Source organism: Lissotriton vulgaris, chromosome 7 (genome assembly GCF_964263255.1).
Source record: "Lissotriton vulgaris chromosome 7, aLisVul1.2, whole genome shotgun sequence".
NCBI lineage: Eukaryota > Metazoa > Chordata > Amphibia > Caudata > Salamandridae > Lissotriton > Lissotriton vulgaris.
In genome coordinates, this window is record NC_141695.1 from 1,153,330,127 (window position 1) to 1,153,348,812 (window position 18,686).

Consider the following 18,686-nt stretch of genomic DNA (forward strand, 5'->3'; position numbering starts at 1 on the left):
CAGTTTACAGATTGTTCTGCTGACGTCACCTGTAAAACTGTGGGGCCCTGAAGCCCTGTGGATGTGTTGCAAAACAAAAGCAAAGTCTCCCGGGGTTGTCTCCGGTAAAAATCATTACAATTGTAGAAAGGCCCCAAATACCAAACATTGAAGAGTTGCACCCTGCAGGCCAGCAGATCACCTGCTACCCGAATAGTTCAAACGTAATCAGATGATCTCTTCCTTTTTTGCAAGTGAGCATGACAATGCAGAACTTCTGTATTCAAGTATACACTCTTTCTCATGATGTTGGTTTACGTAAGCTTTGCTTTTACTGGGATAATTGATTTAGTTAATATCTCAATGGATAATAAAGTTTTCAAAAAAAATGTTGTGTTGTCACTGAGACAGGCCATTGCTTTTGCTTTAAATAATACGAGATTTTACATAATGGGAAAGGTAAGTGGAGGGGAAGGGAAGGGTAACAAATAAAGTAAGTACATAAAAAAAATAACACTCAGTGGCTGAATTAAAAAAAATACTTGTATGTCTGGCCTCTGCAAGTTCAGAACATGTACAGTACCTGGCCCCCCCTGGGAGCAGGGTGTGTGGATGGACTCTAGGGGGCCTATTGCAATGTTGGTCGGGGTTTCCTTTGACCGACACCGTGGCAGAAACTGGACCGTCAGACCTCCGGTTGGCAGTCCTGAAGGCCTAATTACGATGCAACCACAAATGGTGCAGTTGCATTCCCACATTTCCTTGTGGGAGCATGAGTTACGGTAATAAACCAGCCGTAACACAAGCCTGCATAGGGAAATGGAAGGTTGTGTTAATCCCTGCCCCCCATGGCAGCCCTCTCAAGGTGCCTGCCACAAGGTGCAGGGATTAACAGGGTGGCACCATAGGTGCCCCTTCTGCCTCCAAACAGAGGCCACAAGGGAAAGGGGGCCCAGCTAGGGCCCCCCAAACACGTTTTTAGACAGGGTTTCCATGTCGGAAAAGCCGACTTGGAAACACTGCTGGAAACCGTGCATCATAATGCGGACGGCGTAAACCACCGCCCATATGGATTACAGGCCGGTTCCGACTGGCTGACGGGCTCCTTGAGCCCATCAGAAGACAGCCATAATGACCAACCAGTTTCAATTCCGACTGGCTGTATCGTAATCAGCCGGTCGGAATTGAAACCAACGATGTTGGTCGTAAAACCTCTGACCTAAGGTCAGAGGCTTTACGACTGATATCATAACCGGCCCCTAAGAGATCACGGTGTGTGCCTCAGCCATGTGTTTGCCATGTGAGCCGGGTATATCTCTCGATTTACCCTTCACTCTGCATAAAAATATATAATTTTGTGGCTTTTGGAAACTCTGCGATCCATGTTACACTACTCTGGGATGATTTATCAGTTTTATATTTTCTCAAATCTGTATTATAATCATAATTAAAAAGCAAAGACAAAACTTGAGACTGAATACTGCATTACATGTTTCATCAATTCAATGACAGTGCCATGCCACGTGGTCATCCTCTCACCTATTCTTCTTCTGCCATGAAAGCATCATAAAATCCTGAATGAATGAAACCTGTGCTGGGGATCTGTTCTCAGAATATATCCTTGGAGCTTATTTCTTCAAGTGAATCTGGGCCTGAGTTTAGCAGAGGGTTACTCCTTCATAAATGTGACAAATATACAGCCTGCCTTAGTACAAAAGTATTATATTCTTTGAGAGTTGTAATAAGATGGACGGGATATCTGTTTTGACTGTGACAGAGTAACCTTCTACCAAACTCTAAATCCGGTTCTTTGCCTTGAAGATGTCATGTAGTGACCAATAAGAGGACTGAGGCATATGAACATCATTTACCTAAGATTTGATCATGTAGGAGAACTGAGACAATACAAACTACTCGTTGATTGCCCCCTGTAATTGCCACTATGCGGAGACTTTTTCCACATTTTATCTCCGGCATATTTTAGTGAAGCCAGAATGATATGTAAAGCCTACTGCACCACATGTAGTGTTGGCTATGGATGCTGTCTTCCCAACCTACTTTATTGCTCACCTTGTTGGGGCTCCAAACAGAGACTTACAGAGCAATCACAATCTAAACTGACATGTTTTCTGAGTACTCCCAGCATATGCAGTAAAGGAACCAAAGGTAGATCTTTTCTCCGGGTCTTGCATGAGAAGGTGGTTATAAGGCTGTAACCGTAGTGAGTATTGTTTATCCCTAGTGTCCCAAAGCCTAAGACAATATTTCATTCCAGTTGAATAACCAAGCTGCCACCTTTGCACACTTGACTCTTTAAGGGTATTGTTAGCATGCAGACACAGGCGTGGGTTTTACTGGCTTAGATGGCTTTTTGAAAGAGGCACTGCAGTGCATTGGCATATATGCATCTTGATCTACCCAGCCAACAGGCCACTTCAACCTGTAAAAGAAACAGGGGAACTTTTCCCGAGCCAGAACCTGGGTATACGATATAGAATGTGACGACAGTGGCTGCACGTGCTATGAACCACAAATTAATACATGTTTTTTGCGTAAATGTAATAAATAATTCAGTGATAATCTTCACTGAGTAAAAGTATTAAATGCCTCAAAAATCCAATATGTACTCTGCTCTTATAATGTTGTAAAGAACAAGCATTGGGAAAACAAAGCAGCGGGTGATGCAATGCTCAGACACTTCTGCATCCTTAGCGTAGGGACAAGGGGAGAGAGAAGTATTTATTTGGGACAGAAGTCAGCAGTCTGTCTTGAAGTAATGTCAGGGTATTGATCATAACAATCGAATTTTTCCACTGGTGCTATTTCGGCGTTTTGACTGGTAAGCCCCTCTGGGGTCTTAGCACGACCACACCTATAGGCATATCACATTTGAAGAACCCAGTTCAAAGACTCTACTGCCATCATACAAGTCACCCTGAAGTCAGCTGTCTGGTGCCCTGTGATACCACACTTCTCAACCAAATCAAATCAATTTATGGCCACCAATCCTATATCACAATCACATGTCCCATGGATCCAGACTGCAATGTACAACTTGCAATGTTCCTAAGAGGTTTCTGGGCATCCATCTTCAGGAACAGACCACAGCTCCTACTGAATCTCTAATAACGCCGAGACTACGAGCCTCATTGATGAAAACGGTTGCATCGCTGTATGGAAATAGCGATGCAACAGTTTTCACTGCGCCCTCCTTGCGACAGGATGGATGCACCAAATTTAATGTAAGGCACTCCATGTCGCAAGGATTTCAGATACGTCAGTATTTCTGACGTATCTGTAGGCGCAAAAGTCGCACATTGCTGCGGTGTGTCTGAAAACAGACGCAACTCCAGGAATAGGTCCTTTCACATGGGGCAAGCCCCATGTGAAAGGGCCTGCATCAGTCTTATACTAGCAGTGAGGCATGCGTAAGATGTTGACACAGTGACGTCCTGGAAGTAGCGCAGTGAAATCTGAAAGATTTCACTGCACCACTTCTATGAGGCTTTTTGCAGGTGAACGCCCACCCTGCATACATTATAACTGACGCAGGTGTAATGTAGCGCATGGCTTTACAAAGTGACACATCTGCCTAGATGTGTCACTTTGTAAATAAGGAGTTATTTGGTGCATTATTTTGCTGCCGGTGCGTCACAAAAAGTAACGCAAAGGAGGCACAAAAGTGTTGCAAGACCTCATAAATAAGTCCCTAAATCGTTAACTAAACTTGGAAGTTGAAGGAATTAGTGCATTCCGGCTTATTGATAAGAATGGAGCAAGGACCAGGGGACGTATTACAATAAGTGCCCCGTGGGCGCAACGGGCGTTTGTGCCCGCTTTGCACGCCCCCGGGACACTTTGGTATTATAGAATACCGATATCACTGGCGCAGTTAAAGGCCAGTAATATCTTCAGAGGGTGTTCTCTCATTTGCATAGGGGCGTGCCCTATGCAAATGAGGGGATTTCTTTGACTCTGTGCCCGCGTCATATTACATATGCGGGTGCAGAGTCAAAGAAGCCCTTAGGAGGGGCACTGACAGAGCACCATTTAAAAGGTGGCGCAGTGTCAGTGCGCCCCCTGAGAGCAGCCCTCTGCAGGGGGTAAAGGAGATCCCATGGACCCCCAGACATCCCCTTGCAGGCGGGTGCAGTCACTGACTGCAGCCGCCTGCAAGGGGATCTCTAAATCCCTGTGAAAGTGCAGGCTGGTGCAGCCTGCACTTTGAGCCGCTCCGTGTTTTCACAGGAATGCGCTGCCCAGGGGACAGCGTGAGGTCGCGGCTGCCCTGGTAGCAGCGCATACATCATAATAGGGCGCAATGTGATTGTTTGTGCCTTTCAAAAAGTGCGCCGGGCGAAACAATCCCAATGCATAATACAGCCCCAGATGTGCAAACTTGGTGGAAAGGGTTCCAGAGGATTTCCGGTTATTATTGATGAAATATGAAAAGCTCAAATAGAGAATAAAGAGTTTCTAGCACAAGACAAACACCATTGAGGCTTCCAGTGCCTCTTACCCGCAGTCCCCTGGATGGTATGAAGTTATGCTTTCTCAACAGTAACAATAGTCTTTTTAAGAGTAGGACGGTAAGAAATCACTCCATTCTTTACTCCACATCTCACTGACCGCATTTTCCAGAAGTTGTGAAGGGTCCAGGCAGGGATAAAGACTGTTGTCTTCATAAAGAATATCATGTCAATAACAGATAATAGTTTGTTAGTTATTCGGGTCTTATAGGGCAAGAGTTGTTTTGTTAGGTCAATCGTGAGTGCTGTCGAGAAGATCCTATGTGCATAGGAGCTGTTGATAATGTTAACCCCTTCAATGCTAATGACGGCTCCAGGACGTCACGATTCCAGTATGGAAGGTGTTGGTTCATTCCTTATGTTGGAGCGCCAGTCCAGTAGATAATGTGTTGCAATAGTAGCGCGCAATGCTTTCCAATGGGGCGACCAGATTACCGGGCTTACCTGGAAGGCCTGAGGCCTGAGGTCCAGGGGAGGGCGGCCTCCCCATCCCGGGCTCTGTGCTTGGTCCTGCTGCGTGGCAGGGTGCCCAGGACGGGGTCCGGAGGGCCCGGCGAGGCTTCCCCTGCGCCTCCGGGCCTGGGAGCGCCGGCAGGGTCCAGGGGCATGGCCGGGCCCGGGGTCGCGTGCTCGGGCCCAGGGCCCTGTCCCCCCGGCCTGCCGCACTGCCAAAGGCCCGGGACAGGGTTCCGTGGTGCCCGGGGAGCCTCCCCTTGCTCTGCTGGGTTTCAGGGGCCCCGGGGAGGGTGGCCTCCCCACCGGGGGCTCTGTCCTGGGTCCTGCCGCGCGGCAGGGTGCCCGGGATGGGGTCCGGAGGGTCCAGGCGGCTTCCCTTTCGTGCACGGCCATCTGGTCGCCCAGATCCCCTCGGCCATCTGGTCGCCCGCAATGCTTTCCTATGGGGCGACCAGATGGCCGGACTTCCCTGGAAGTCCCGATGAGGTGCCATTTGCCTCCCGGATCCCAGCCAGGGCTCCAGGAGGTCGGGTACTTTCGTGCCTTGGGTCCCCTGAGCCTCGCGGTGTGCACTTGTTCCCAGGAAGAGGGGTAGCCTTCCTCCGGATTACTAGGGACAAGGTACTCTGGGACCCCTCACGGCCTAGCGGTCCTCAGCCGGCAGCTGGACGGGCCAGGATGTTGCCCCAGCCCCGGGTCCGTTCCTGGGCCTGCCGCGTGGCAGGAAGCCCTGGATGGGGTCCGAGAGGGCCCGGGGAGGCGTCCCCTGCGCTTCCGGGCTCTCGGATGGGGCCAGGGTCCCGGCCACGGGTGCCCCCGTCCCCCGGCCTGCCGCACTGCCAAAGCCCGGGACGGGGTTCCGTTGTTCCCGGGGAGCCTCCCCTTGCTTGGCTGGGTCCAGGAGCTCCATCATGAGCACCGCAGCTCCACGCCCAAACCCATTTGAACCCCCGCCGCAGCAAAGGGGTTAAGGATGGAATTAGTACATCGCCTGGATGACAACATAAATAAATATTCTGTCTTCATAGTTGGTTGCTTTCTACACATTCGACATGAGGGTAAAGATCGATTAATTTATTTGAATAGGCCCTTGTTCTTGTGTTTGTCTTTCATAATGATGTTTTGAAAGTGGATGTCTTTGGTTTAATTTGACAGTTTTCTCTGGGGTGTTTTGATGGACCACCCTTTTTTACAGATAACATTTTTCATGCACAAACAGAATTTTGTATGGGTGGAAAATTACTTCTATAATTAACAGAATTTTGTTTCAGACTTGGAAAGTAATTTACTGACACGCGGGCTTCCATGTGATTAAATCTCCTGTGGGTCCCTTGGATGTTTGTGAACACCCAGTCAGCTTGTGTGTATTTACAATCCCTTTTCTAAACACTTCCTACCCTTGCTATCGTGGTAAACTCACTACTGCCAGGGGGAGGGGCAAATATTTTCCAGTTTAGAAGGATTAGGGAATCCCCTCTCCCCTCCAAAGATGGTGGCATTAAGGGGGAAAGATTTCTCCGTGGCTAAAAATATTTTCCTCATGAACCCTATGGAAGAAAACTTGGCAAGCACATTTGCTCTGGCTCTTTGTGTTTTTTTCATCTGAGGCAATGTAGATATATACGTGTGGAAATCAAATTCGGAAAAATTAAAAAACGCCTTCAAAATCACTTCAGGGTATCTACAACTTGTGCCAGTTTTCGAGCCACGACCTGAACAAAATGTGTCCCCAGATGAATTTTCAGTTTGATAACGGCTTTTAAGAACTAGCCCCAGGTTCCTCTATTTTTAGCACTCCTTACATTTAAACTAAGATCAAACCGTACCTCTCTCACATTGCATATGGATAACATCTCAAGAGCGAAAACGTTTTAATCTTGGTGTTATTCATGCAAAGGGTGACACCTGACACTGGGGCATGATGATAGCAATCCAGTCATGTTCTTTTAAATATAAACTTGTGGTGTTCCTCGATGCATCCACGACTCCACATTTAAGTACTTTGCAGAGCGCTGATTGGACCCCAGTGAGGGAGGCTAATGAGGTGAGACCGGAGGCCTTTACCTTAATTTGCAGGAAGGAAGCGAGGACACCGCCTTGCTCGGAGTCTGGCAGGTTTCATTTCCATTTTAATGACTCTGACAGCCCCTGACCCCTGCGCCCAGATTAAGTGCACCTCATTTCGCTCTAGCTACTTATTGACACAGCCTTCCCCCCCCCCCCTCCCCCCCCCCCTCCCGAATTCTCATTACCGCCGCTGACAAAGTGATCCATTTTAATTGTCGTTGCAGGCGCAAACGATTTCTCCCTGTTTAAAATCGGTTAAACCTTAATTAACGCCGGGATTATGCATTTTACCCCTGGGCACTGCGTGGAGCCAGCGCGCCGGCGTGAGTCGTCATCTAGTGACGTGGGAGTCAGTTACACAACTAGCGGGCCCATTAGCTCAGCTCCATTTACCACTCTTTGCTGAGCCTTGCATTTGGGGGACGAGAAGAAGTGAATGACAGAAACCACGTCCCTTTACAGTAGGCATCGAACTCAAGAAGGTTGGCAGAGTTTAGGAATCACACGAAATTACAGCAAAATTACACAAGATGATGTGGAAGCAAAACGCACGTTCGTGTGCAAAAAAGACCAGAGGATGCATTTAAAAAAAAATATATATTTTATTGGTTTTCAAAAGGTATACAGAGGACAGAAACAGCAGCAGCCACTCGTGCTTCCTAAATCTGTTGTTCCATGATCCTGTGGCAGAAATTTTGTGCCAAATTACTCATAATTACATGAACTAGGGTAAAAAATGCATAATTTTCCGCAATTTTGCATCAAAAGAGTACAGTCTGCCAAGTGCCACGCACCACACGTTACCCTAACGCATGTGGAAGCAAGTACCCGCATCACCTCATTAAAAATAATTATCACGCATTATAGCGCTTCCTCAGTGTCATGCTGGAGCGCTGCAAAATACTAATTTGCAGTGTAAGTGTCTGAGTAAAACTGGTCTCGCTGGTTCGTGCTGCTCGCTGCTTCAGGGCTGGCTCAGCTTCGCTCCGCTCTGGATACATTTTACCTGGTCCCAGCATTCTGATTCACGTGACCTAACGTCACAAGAGTGTAAGGGTTTGCCCAATGGCTGCACAGCAGAGAGAGGACAAGTAAAAGTGGGCCTTGCGAGCTGGCAGCACTGGCCTGAGGAGTTCGAGGTGCTCCCTGTTATATGCTCAGCCCTCTTAACTCCAGGTCGGCTGACTGATCTGACTGGGAGCAGTGACATATAGGCAGCCGAGCCCGCACAACAACCAGCTGTAGAGCAGGGACTGTGGGTCAGTGTACCAGCCCCTTGAGGTAATCAATAGTCAGGGCAGTTCCGTTTAAATTTCAAGTTTAACACAATATTGCATTCACATTCTGACAGCAGCTCTCACCATTCCACACCTGTCCTGGCCTCCAGTCTGGCACTAAAATCCATAACACCTTTAGATAAAGGGAGTCTTCCCAGCCATTTCCCAGAGCTCTAATAAATGACATTAAATTATAGAAAAGAGTTACATGACAAACTCAAGCAAGTATCAGTCGAGGGAAGGTTAGGCTCGAGAGTGTAAAGATGGGAACAAAGCTAATGGTCCTTAGTTCCTACAGTGTATATGATTCCATTCACCCCAACATACGCTTGACTGAAGAAATTATGAATGATCTCACTATTACACGTAAGGTTGGAATTTAACTCGTTCCGTGCTCGTGACGGAACCGCTCCATCACGAGCCTTGGGTGGGCTGTGCTGGTGATGGAGCGGTTCCGTCACGGCCCGCTCGTGGCACCTGCGCGGCGCTGATTTTGCGCCTGCGCAGCGCGTTCTATTGAGCGGGCGGGGCCATGACGGAACCGCTCCGTCACCAGCACAGCCCACCCGAGGCTCGTGATGGAGCAGTTCCGTCACGAGTACGGGAGCGCCGCGCGGCCCCCCTCCCCTAGCGCTGCGGCGGAATAGCCGCCGCAGCTAAGGGGTTAACCGCTGGGAGCGTTCTTTTCGAGTTTATCGGGGATTGTATTGTGCTTACTTTACACCAGTGCAAAGACAATGTTGTGTTTTAGTCTTAAGTGCTGCTCGAGACACTCTCAGTGTTCTATTTTATTACATGGGAATGTATGGAATGTGGGGGGATTGTAGAGGAAGAGCTGCCTGCTGACGGTTGGGTCTACTTTTCCTTGCTGTCTGAAGAGGGTTTAAGTCAAGAATGAACCTAAGAAGAACACTTCTTTTGTATAGCTATTCTTTGCAACAGACAACATGGCTTATCCATTTGCACCACTTGCGCTTTTTGTACAGTGGCAAATCTGGCAAAAGCACGTGCACCAATGCCTTTCTGGTACTGCCATATTGCCCTATAAACCAGTCCGACCCTGGCACTCCAGAGAAAAACAAGGTATTTATTGATGGTAGCCACAATACTTAATATGTTACACGTTCCATTTGCATAATGCACCTACCTGTAGCAGCAAAAAATGTCTACTTCATGTGAGTGCATGTAAATCAGAGCCACATCTCCCAGCACAGTACCTTTTTGTCTGCATCACAATGCTACAATCCCTGAAAATGTGATAGGCGGGTATTGTCATTGGGGGTCATAATTGAATGGTTGTCAGGGGACCTTAGAGTTTTTCGTTGCTCAAATGGGTGTACTTTCTGATATCTATATGATTCCCTCATCTTCATTGCTTGATTTTGCTCATTAGAAAGTGTCACTCATGGGTCTTTGAAATGTCTCTCATAATTACCCTAAAATTATGGAAATGTAACACATAAGCAATCTGAAACCTTGGCAGTTGTGCTTGTATGGCTGTGGACTGGCTCATCTCTAGTCGGATTACATTTTCAGGGACAAAGCCCCATTAGAAATCCCAAAAGCTGCAGTTTTTTCACCTCTGTTTGCTGTTTTATGGGCTCAACTCCTCTGCTTCATAGGATTTCAGGCCCTTTTACTTACTTCATCAACCACATTTTTGGCCTTCTCATGCTTACTCATTATTAAGACTTTTGCTTATACATTGTTGGAAAATTGCCTCATTCTCAAATCCTTCTTTGGACTCTTTCATGGACAAATTCCAGAATTTGAAGCTCTCTTCAGTCACTAAGGTTCCTGCCTGTTCAGATTCGGATTCTCCCTCTCAGGGTATGGAAGTAGGTACAATGTGAAAGTCTGATATACCACATGGCACTATCCCCAAATCTCATAATGGTGGCAAATTACTGTCAACTTTAACTTCTTCTAAACATCTTAAAAATGATCCTCCATCTCCTGAAACCGTCCCATCTACTTCCTCCATGGATCTAATTTTGGAGGAACTACGTGCTCTCAGGCCTTTTATGGAGGCTACCACTAAGACTTTGCAGACCATGCATGACAAATGGTCGTCCCTGGATTCACGTGTTCTAATCCTAGAACAATCAGCTGACTCTCTTCAATCCTCTTGCTCTCCTATTCCCTCCATGGAGACGGAGATACAACTACTCAAGAAGCAGACGGAGGATTTGGAAAATAGAAATCGGAGTAACAACCTCCGCTTGTACGGACTTCCTGAACTTACAGAAGGGTCTAACCCTACCACTTTTTTCCAAACATTTCTTCCAAAGATCCCGGACACTCCGGCCTTAGCCTCCATCAACATTCAGAGAGCCCACTGCCTTGGTCCTAGAGTATCTACCAAACCTAGAGGAGTCATCATGTTGTTCTTGCAATACACTGATCTCTTGCAGGTTCTTTCAGCCGCTAAACTCAAGAAACAAGTCATGTGGGAAGGACACCGTCTTTTCCTATCGCAAGATGTCTCAAAGGCTACTGCTGATCGACGGAAGAAGTTCCTGGACATGCGTCTGCAACTCAGAGCCCTCAATGCTAGATATGGTCTTCTCCACTCGTGTCTTTTCAAGGTCACCTACAAGGATAAAACCACCACCTAGAAGGATCCTGCCATCCTACAAGCTTTTCTTCGGCAACATGGAACTGATGCTATGGATGTTTCCAGACCTGTCTGAACGTACCTATTAGTTCTTTCATTTTGCTGATGTTGTTCTCTACTTGTGGTCCCAGTTACTGTTGCAGTCTTACCCTTCTATTTTTATCCTTTGTTTAGATTCCTCTTGATTCCTGTTCTTATCTGACCCTCGTACCCATCATTCTCTTATATCTCTCTTTTGTTTTTACAGATGTTTCCTTCCCTCTTCTTACCCCGACGTTACCTACTGTTTTTGAATGCTGCCTCTTGGATTTGTGGATGTTGAGGCTCGGTGCCCGCTCTTGATGTTGTCGCCGTCATCTTTCGATGCCGTCACCATCGTCTTCGTTTAGCGTTTTTGTTTTCATAAGTATGTTCCTCAGTCGTCTGTTTCGGACATGTACTGTCTTCTTGTTTTTATTTATTTCTGTCTTTTTCCTTTTCTTTCCCCTCTCTGCTTATTCTTTCTTTTTCTTCTCGTGTATCCCTCTCTCCTGGTTTCCTTCATCTCTATTTTCCTCTTCATATGGTACTTTTTCTCTTCTCTCTTCATTCTTCTTCATCACCTCTTCTCCTCTTTCTTTCTTTGTACTTAGTGAGCATAATGTTGTTGCTAGTTATTCTTTCTTACTGTTCCATTCATTGTTACAACCTGGAATGTCAAAGGATTAAATAATCCAATTAAAAGGCAACGGGTGCTATCCCATCTTGCCAGACTCAAAACTGATGTCGCTCTACTTCAGGAGTCTCACCTCCCAGAAGCAGAGGCTTTAAAACTTAAACGTTGTTGGGTTGGTCATGTTTTTTGTTCTCCCACTGTTGAAAAGAAAAATGGGGTTTGAATTTCATTTCACAAAAAGTTGAATTTTCTTCTTTCTCTCATGATTGTGATATTAATGGTCGTTGGGTTATTGTTCGCTTGCTTGTAGATAATATCCCTCTTGTATTCTTTAACATTTATGCTCCCACTGGAATTGATAAATCCTTTGGGCCCTCCATCTCTGACAAGTTAGCCTTCCTCTCTGATGATTACATTATTTTAGGAGTGATTGCAATCAAATTATGGACCCCTTTCTTGACCGTCACTCGAAAGTTAAGTTTGTGCCCTCTAAAATGCATTCCCAATTCACTAAAACAATTCACAATAATGCCTTAGTTGACATATGGAGATTATGTAATCCTGATCTTCGAGAATATAGTTTTTTCTCTCCCTGCCATCATTCCCAATCCCGCATTGACCATATTTTCCTCAGTAAACCTCTGTCCCAACATGCCATTCGTTCTGAAATAAGCTCTATTTTAATCTCCGATCACGCCCCTGTCCTGGTTGACTTTGATCTCCTTCCATTTTCCCCCACTCTGGCAGATGGAGGTTCAATAACACTCTCCTTCTGGATCCCACTTTCTGTTCTGAATTCACCACCTTTGCTACAGAATTTTTTCTACTTAATCAAACTCCTGACTCCTCTTTTGTTATGGTTTGGGACTCTTTCAAAGCAGCTTCTAAGGGTTTCATCATAAATTTTGTAGTGCGTGGAAAGAAACTTAGAGAAGCCAAATCAGCTCAGATACTTGCTGATATTAAACGCCTGGAACTCGCTTATTTTTCATCCAAATCTGAGTCTTCCCTTAAAAAACTTGTTGAGGCTAAAATTTCTTTTGATAAATTTACAACTGATGCAGCCTCTAACCTTCTCTTAAAATGTAACTCCCGATATTACGGAGGTAAAAATAAAATGGGGAAACTTCTTGCTAATTATTTAAAAATTAGGAAAGAATGTACCAAGATTGAATCCATTAAGACTTCCTCTGGGGATTCTCGATTTAAGGATAGGGATATTCTTGACGAATTTGTCTCTTCTTGCAAAACTCTCTACACCCCGGGAATTGTCCCTACTTCAAATGATCTCCTTTCTTATTTTCATTCTGTCCCTTCTCCTCCCTCTTCCCATGTAAATTTTACTTCTTTACCTGTAGATGTATCACTTTCTGAAATCTCCCTTGCTGTCTCTAAACTGCGTCGCGGTAAAGCACCGGGTACAGATGGTTTCACTATCGAATTTTACAGTCATTTTGCCTCTCTTCTCTTACCAAAACTTTTATTCTTGTTTCAATCTTTCATTGATGCTGGTTCATCAAGCGTCTCTTTCCAACAGGCCCTCATTTGTTTAATTCCTAAAGACGACAAGGATCATTCTTTCTGTAAATATTATCGCCCTATCTCTTTGGTTAACACAGATTACAAAATACTAGCCAAGATCTTAGCTTTACGGATGGACCCCCTTTTACCAGACTTAATTGGCCCTGAACAATCGGGTTTTGTCAAGGGCCGTCTCTCTTCAGACAACTCTCGTGTCTTTTTTAATATTCTTAGTAAGGCTTCGTCTCTGGATCTTCCCTTTGCTGCTATTTCCCTTGATGCAGAGAAAGCAATTCGATAGGATTAACTGGGTCTTTATGTTTCAGGCTCTTCAATGGGCTGGTCTTCCCTCCAAATTAATTTCTATCATCTAATTACTTTATTCGAATCCCCAAGTATCCATTTTTGCTAACAGTATGACCTCGAATATTTTACCCTCCAAAGAGGTGTTCAACAAGGTTGTCCACTTTCCCCTTTATTGTTTGTTTTAGCTTTGGGACCCTTTCTTTCCAAAATCCGTCAAGATGATAATATATCCGGTTTTCCCTTTGGTTCTCATCAGGTAAAGCTCTCTGTATACTCTGATGACATCCTCTTCTATTGCTCTGACCCTCTTTCTTCTCTTCCCTCTTTTCTTCAACAAGTCTCCTCCTTTTCTGCGGTTTCTGGTTACCGTCTCAATGCGGATAAATGTGAAATCCTTCCTTTAAATCCTCTATGCCAAAAACATCTTTTTTCCCAATCTGTTTTTGCTTGGCAACCCACTAAAATTAAATATCTAGGCGTCTGGTTCGCTCCCCTCTTTTCCGACACTCTTAAAAAATTTTTTGATTATATCTCCAAAAAACTAGATGCGTCCATCTCTCGGTGAAACCCGCTCTCCTTGTCCTGGTGGGGTCGTCTCAGTTCTATAAAAATGATGCTTTCTTCTATCCTTCTTTATACTATCTCTAAGATTCCAATACGCATACCGGATTTTTATTTTAAAAGAATTGACTCTTTATTATTAAAATTCTTATGGAATGGTAAACGTTCTCGTATAGCTATTGCCTCTTTACGAAAAGATAAATCTCAGGCTGGTGTAAATTTTCCTGACTTTAGATCTTATCATCGTGCTTTTTCTTTGAAACAATCAACCGACTGGCTATCATCTGATCTTCCTTTCCATCCTCCCATCTGGTTAAACATAGAATCCTCTTTCATCTCTCCTTTCACTTTTCATGAGATTTTGTCTTTCACGTGCAATCTGACACGTTTTCATAATCCTATTATTTCTCATTCTCATAAACTCCTCTTTCCTTTCCTATCTTCATCTTACCCTTCCCGTCTTTCCACGAGTGAACAACCAATCTGGTATAATACGCAGCTTAAAATTCGCAATCGTACCTTTTATTGGAAATCCTGGCATTCTCGTGGATTACGTTGGATATCTCAACTCCTTTCTCAGGACAATCTTCTTTCCCTCTCAGATCTTCAAACCCAATTCTTTTTGCCTACCAGTGCTCGTTCACAATATAATTTATTGCACCCTGTTCTTACTCTTTATCTGCAATCATTACCTCTTTCCAATGACGTTCATCTGCCTCACAGGTCCACTGCCTCCATATTAGAGTCCTGTCCTTCTGCTTCTTCCCTTTATGATTCTTTTCGTTTTACTGCTGACAGATCGAAAACCAAACTTGAACTTGCTTGGGGAGCTGATCTCTCTCAAGTTTGGCCGACTCTTTTCTGGGATAAAATTTGGGCTAAACTTCATAAGGCCTCTAGAGCTGCTCATACCACCCAAACTCTTTATTTTATTTACAATAGGATTCTATTCACCCCACTTGCCTTATCAAAATTCTCTCCTGACTCCTCCTCTACATGCTGGTCATGTACCTGCCCTTCTGCAGACTTAAAACACATGATGTTCGAATGCCCTCCTGTCTTCCAGGTTTTGGGATTCAGTTTGGACTCAAATACAAAAGATTTTCCACCTTCAGATTCAATTTTCCCCTTCTCACATTTTTCTAGGTTCTCTTTCCCCTGAGCTTCCCCAATCTCACCTTCACTACCTACTCATGGACCTCTTCTTAGCTGTTGCTTTTCACACTATTACCTCTAATTGGAAACAAGCCGCCAATGTTTCATACCGTTCTTGGTGGAACGCAGTTTGTTTTCATCATTGTCTAGACTCCAATTAGGTTTCTCCCATATCCCTGGCAATCAAACGAGACCTGCTTTGGCGGAATACCTTTCATCTTCTGCTCCCTCAATCACCTCCCCGGATCCTGACTCCACTGAAGTATGTAAACCGCCTTGATTTTCCCATTGCCTTTTTCTCCAATATTTATTTATTCTTTAATGTTATTTTAATATGTATTTGCTGTTTCAGTTACTCATTCTGCTCTAAATTTTATTATGCTTGCGATATCTCCTCTTTATGTGATTTTACTTGAATTGTTTAGTTTTCTTCATTGTACATTTAGTATTTGCAAATGTTTTTTCTTCTTATGATGTATATTATTGCCTTACCCATTTTCCTGTTTCTTCTTTTGTCCCTCTCTGATCTTTTATTTCTTCAATAGATCAAACTTAAAAAAATAAATAAATCCCAAAAGCCTTTTTTGCCTTGTAAAAGAAATGGAGAGAGGGCTAAAACTACAGTCCTACTTTCTTACCAAGGACTCCACTCACAAAGCTTTTTTACTTGAGTAGATGTGACTCTGGTCATTTATTTTCTCTATTTTTTTATCAGTTGACTTTTCTGCTTATCTGTTTCTCAGCCCAACAGTCTTTAGCCCCCTTTGTGTCTATTTTATCACCCTTCCTTTTCTCAAGTTATTTTTCTTGGGGAATAAAACGTGCCTCTTTTTCTTCCTTGCGCTCTGACTTTATTTAAAATTCTTATAGACTTAGTCATAATACAACCAGATAACAGTTTCACTAACATGTATCTTTATATAAAAAGTGTACTCCTCACCAATAATCTGTGTTAACCGCCATCACCACACTCAGAGTTATTCTATCCCACAATGCTGTTAGTGTCTGTTGGCTTCTATAGTCCACAGACATCTGAGACATGTTTGATGAAAAAGTGTTAGAAAGTATCAAAAGTAATTGAAGGCAGTATGCCAAATCAGTTGACCAGAGCTTCGACCCATGGTTAGAGGGGCAAACATCTACATGGCCTGGGAGGCATTGATCTCCCATGGCTCTTCATCTCTAGAAACACCTCACGCCTGCCCGGCACCCATCCTTCAATGATCAGGCCTGGGACCAAATCTTTTATTTTAAATATATCTTTTTATTGTAGATATGGCGAAAAACAACACACTGTTGAACATTGGAGTGGTCAAATAAAAGCAATTTGTTCTCAGCGTCAAACAGTTCCTATGTGCCCTCCCTCCCCACCCTCCATATTACAAACATCAACATTTAATATGGATTGATTAGAGAGCAATACATCAAAGCAAATGTAAGTGAGGGGAGTGCAGGGATTTCCTCTGTAGTCGTTACATTTTCCCCAGATTTTCACCCATTTTTGGGGACAGCCACAGCCTTTATATATTACCATCTCAGCCAATATCCACCCATCCATGGTCCTCTTTCAGTTCCTCAGTTGACATGCCTACTCTAATCCCCATAGTTGCGCAATGTTTCGTTTGACAATCGCCAGTCCCACAGTGATCTATATCTGTTTCATGCAGTTTAGATCTGTCTCATTCCAGATGTTTAATAGAATCCATTTTGCAGTGGGGCCCATGTTACTCCCACATAGATCATTTATACAGGCAACCACTGACTCCTAAAACAGCTGTACCTCGGGGCTGCTCCATAGAAAGTGAAAGAATATGCAGATCTGGCGGCATTGCCTACGCCTCATTTGCCCCACTAATTTTTACCATGGTGGTTTGTGCATAGTAGGATTGGTGGAGAATTCTAAACTACACTAAAGGGAACCCCAACTTAATAGCCAATTTTCTTGGGGACACCAGAGCCTTGGGCCACCCAGCATCCTCTAGGCCCTCTAGGTCATGCACCCATTGTTCCCACAGATGTTTCAGGGTCTCTGGTGATTGGTTAATCATCTTTTGTTATGTGAGGCAAACAACTTGCCGCTATGTGGTCATCTAGTAGTCTGTGCTCCAGGGGCAAAGACTCAAGGAGCTCCTCATCTTTCAGCAGTACCGCTTCAAGTGCATACTGTATCTGTAAATAGTGGTAAGTTTCAGTGGAGGCAAGCTCATACTCGTGTTGTAATTCAGCAAAGGGGTTACACCTCCCTGTGTCCAGTGATCTCCTACCCTGTAGAGACCAATGAGAGCCCATTTATCAAATCCTGATTGCGTTTCTTGTGTAACCCGTCTCGCTGTATCCCAGAGGGGAATGGCATGTGTTATCTTGTCCCTCCAGCAGAGTGCAAGTAGTGCTGTGTGCCAGAGGTTGACTGTTACCGCCGTTGGACCCCTAAGGATTGTGTGTCTTGGTCCGCTGTATAGGTATCCCCCTGGTTGCATGGTCTATCTATCCATTTGGAATGCAGGCTCTTCCACAGGGAGGTGAACCCAGTGATTGATGGAAATGTATTTGAACCGCCCAGTAGTATTTCCAATCTCTCCCTCATAGTATCCCCTTGTTAATTTATTTACTACCATTTGCCCCGGGCCTCCATCCCAGAGCAATGCTCTAACTCCGCTTTCGATTGCTTTAAAGTAGGTTACGGGGATCGCCTAAAGCATGTTATGAAGGGCATTGAGGAAGTGGGGTAGGGCCATCGTTTTATAAAGTGTAGCCCAGCCGAGAAGCGGCAGAGGCAAGGACCTCCAGTGTTGGAAATCTCGCTTCAGTCGTTCCAGCAGTGGTGTCAGGTTACTATTATAAAACAATTCAAGGTCAGTAGTGATGTGGATTCGGAGGTACCAGAATCCATCTGTGGCAATCCTTGCCTTGCAGTCACGGGGTAGTCTTGGTGTTTGTCCATATAGGATATATATAAGGGCAGTTCGACAATTAATGGTATATCCGAACAGAGGCCAAACAGGGTAAGCATTTGCATTATTCTGTCAAGCGTAAAGATGGGGTCCATCAAGTAAAGCAGAATGTCATCTGCATAAAGAGATATTTTGTCTTCCCAGTGGTCCATACAATGCAGACCTCAGACCAATGGGTGTCACTGATCCAGGCTGCCAGAGGTTCTAATATTAGAGCAAAGATTAATGGCGAGAGAGGGCAACCCTGCCTGGTACCACGTTGGAGTCCGAACATCTGGGCTATTCCTCTATTTACTTTTGCTAATGGGTTGGTATAAAGGAGCTTTACCCATGCTGTGAAGCGTGGACCAAAGCCCAGCTTGGCTAACACTTCAAACAAATATGGCCGTTCAATCGTGTCGAACTCCACCCTGGCCTTGAGAGAAAGCACAAGGGTGTTTTCTTGAAGCCTGTCAGCTTGGCCCAAAACACCATGAAGGCACTATAAGTTGAGAGTGTGGCTCTGTCCTGGCATAAAACCAGATTAATATAGATGAACCAGGGTCGTAATTACCTGAACCAGTCAGAAGGCCAGTACTTTAGCTAATATTTTAATTTCTGCATTTAAGAGCA